This window comes from Schistocerca americana, chromosome 8, assembly GCF_021461395.2.
Source record: "Schistocerca americana isolate TAMUIC-IGC-003095 chromosome 8, iqSchAmer2.1, whole genome shotgun sequence".
Lineage (NCBI taxonomy): Eukaryota > Metazoa > Arthropoda > Insecta > Orthoptera > Acrididae > Schistocerca > Schistocerca americana.
In genome coordinates, this window is record NC_060126.1 from 314969263 (window position 1) to 314972097 (window position 2835).

The 2835-nt window shown below is 46.6% G+C and overlaps 6 non-coding genes across 6 annotated transcripts; 2 read left to right on the top strand and 4 right to left on the bottom strand.

Moving 5' to 3' along the window:
- Positions 1 to 405: 405 nt before the first annotated feature.
- Positions 406 to 480, bottom strand: Trnas-uga. The gene has a single exon. It is a non-coding gene; the product is annotated as a tRNA-Ser (tRNA).
- A 226-nt stretch (positions 481 to 706) lies between these two features.
- Trnas-uga lies at positions 707 to 781 on the bottom strand. The gene has a single exon. It is a non-coding gene; the product is annotated as a tRNA-Ser (tRNA).
- Positions 782 to 1007: 226 nt separating this feature from the next.
- Positions 1008 to 1082, bottom strand: Trnas-uga. Its single transcript has one exon. It is a non-coding gene; the product is annotated as a tRNA-Ser (tRNA).
- A 226-nt stretch (positions 1083 to 1308) lies between these two features.
- On the bottom strand, positions 1309 to 1383 carry Trnas-uga. Its single transcript has one exon. It is a non-coding gene; the product is annotated as a tRNA-Ser (tRNA).
- Positions 1384 to 1709: 326 nt separating this feature from the next.
- Trnas-uga lies at positions 1710 to 1784 on the top strand. Its single transcript has one exon. It is a non-coding gene; the product is annotated as a tRNA-Ser (tRNA).
- Positions 1785 to 2311: 527 nt separating this feature from the next.
- Positions 2312 to 2386, top strand: Trnas-uga. Its single transcript has one exon. It is a non-coding gene; the product is annotated as a tRNA-Ser (tRNA).
- The last annotated feature ends 449 nt before the right edge of the window (positions 2387 to 2835 follow it).

Genomic DNA, 2835 nt, shown 5'->3' on the forward strand with positions numbered 1-2835 from the left:
ATGTCGATACCGCAAAGGAAAAATCAAAATGTATAAAAGGCTGGGATTTCACATAATTCTTCTGTTCTGGAAGCAACATTTACATAAAAATTAATTTTCTGTTAGTGCAGAGACGATGAGTTCCCGCTACCATTTGGTGGCTACGGGCTACTGTCGTACACAGCGTTTCTCACCAGGTCTCCCTCAGGGTGGATTAGCAGATTAGAGAGAATGAAATCACTTCAGCATGCCGGTCACCTTCTGAAATACGTGTAGCACAACGTCATGTAATGTTAATTTAGGCGAAGGTTGCTATCAGTGGGTCACCTAAACAAAATGTGTAATAAAATCCTTGGATACTGTAATAAATATTCCATTTTCAGTGTAACTTGAACATTATCAAACTTCCTGGCAGATTAAAACTGTGTGCCCGACCGAGACTCGAACTCGGGACCTTTGCCTTTCACGGGCAAGTGCTCTACCAACTGAGCTACCGAAGCACGACTCACGCCCGGTACTCACAGCTTTACTTCTGCCAGTACCTCGTCTCCTACCTTCCAAACTTTACAGAAGCTCTCCTGCGAAACATGCAGAACTAGCACTCCTGAAAGAAAGGATATTGCGGAGACATGGCTTAGCCACAGCCTGGGGGATGTTTCCAGAATGAGATTTTCACTCTGCAGCGGAGTGTGCGCTGATATGAAACTTCCTGGCAGATTAAAACTGTGTGCCCGACCGAGACTCGAACTCGGGACCTTTGCCTTTCACGGGCAAGTGCTCTACCAACTGAGCTACCGAAGCACGACTCACGCCCGGTACTCACAGCTTTACTTCTGCCAGTACCTCGTCTCCTACCTTCCAAACTTTACAGAAGCTCTCCTGCGAAACATGCAGAACTAGCACTCCTGAAAGAAAGGATATTGCGGAGACATGGCTTAGCCACAGCCTGGGGGATGTTTCCAGAATGAGATTTTCACTCTGCAGCGGAGTGTGCGCTGATATGAAACTTCCTGGCAGATTAAAACTGTGTGCCCGACCGAGACTCGAACTCGGGACCTTTGCCTTTCACGGGCAAGTGCTCTACCAACTGAGCTACCGAAGCACGACTCACGCCCGGTACTCACAGCTTTACTTCTGCCAGTACCTCGTCTCCTACCTTCCAAACCTTACAGAAGCTCTCCTGCGAAACATGCAGAACTAGCACTCCTGAAAGAAAGGATATTGCGGAGACATGGCTTAGCCACAGCCTGGGGGATGTTTCCAGAATGAGATTTTCACTCTGCAGCGGAGTGTGCGCTGATATGAAACTTCCTGGCAGATTAAAACTGTGTGCCCGACCGAGACTCGAACTCGGGACCTTTGCCTTTCACGGGCAAGTGCTCTACCAACTGAGCTACCGAAGCACGACTCACGCCCGGTACTCACAGCTTTACTTCTGCCAGTACCTCGTCTCCTACCTTCCAAACTTTACAGAAGCTCTCCTGCGAAACATGCAGAACTAGCACTCCTGAAAGAAAGGATATTGCGGAGACATGGCTTAGCCACAGCCTGCAGAGTGAAAATCTCATTCTGGAAACATCCCCCAGGCTGTGGCTAAGCCATGTCTCCGCAATATCCTTTCTTTCAGGAGTGCTAGTTCTGCATGTTTCGCAGGAGAGCTTCTGTAAAGTTTGGAAGGTAGGAGACGAGGTACTGGCAGAAGTAAAGCTGTGAGTACCGGGCGTGAGTCGTGCTTCGGTAGCTCAGTTGGTAGAGCACTTGCCCGTGAAAGGCAAAGGTCCCGAGTTCGAGTCTCGGTCGGGCACACAGTTTTAATCTGCCAGGAAGTTTCATATCAGCGCACACTCCGCTGCAGAGTGAAAATCTCATTCTGGAAACATCCCCCAGGCTGTGGCTAAGCCATGTCTCCGCAATATCCTTTCTTTCAGGAGTGCTAGTTCTGCATGTTTCGCAGGAGAGCTTCTGTAAAGTTTGGAAGGTAGGAGACGAGGTACTGGCAGAAGTAAAGCTGTGAGTACCGGGCGTGAGTCGTGCTTCGGCAGCTCAGTTGGTAGAGCACTTGCCCGTGAAAGGCAAAGGTCCCGAGTTCGAGTCTCGGTCGGGCACACAGTTTTAATCTGCCAGGAAGTTTCATATCAGCGCACACTCCGCTGCAGAGTGAAAATCTCATTCTGGAAACATCCCCCAGGCTGTGGCTAAGCCATGTCTCCGCAATATCCTTTCTTTCAGGAGTGCTAGTTCTGCATGTTTCGCAGGAGAGCTTCTGTAAAGTTTGGAAGGTAGGAGACGAGGTACTGGCAGAAGTAAAGCTGTGAGTACCGGGCGTGAGTCGTGCTTCGGTAGCTCAGTTGGTAGAGCACTTGCCCGTGAAAGGCAAAGGTCCCGAGTTCGAGTCTCGGTCGGGCACACAGTTTTAATCTGCCAGGAAGTTTCATATCAGCGCACACTCCGCTGCAGAGTGAAAATCTCATTCTTGAACATTATCGTTTGCATTTCTCTATAGTAGGTACAGAATTCATAAATATTCACTGTCAATGAAATATTTGAAACATAAAAACGGTTTTCCAGAATGGGCTATAATGTAATAGCTATTATTAAATATTATACACATCTAAATAAGTGTCAATATATTTTATATTTTTTTTTTTTTTTTTTTTTTTTTTGGAGTTGGCATTTGGAACCGAATGACATGTATTCCAAACAAAGAAGGCTAAAAGTAATGTCGTCTTCGAAAGTAAAAAAAAAAAAAATCACCCACACATTTGGCGGAGTGTCAAAAGACAAACTATTAAGAAACATATAATGAAAACCATTACACGAATTTTGTTCAAAATGGACAACTTAAGCCTAGGATAA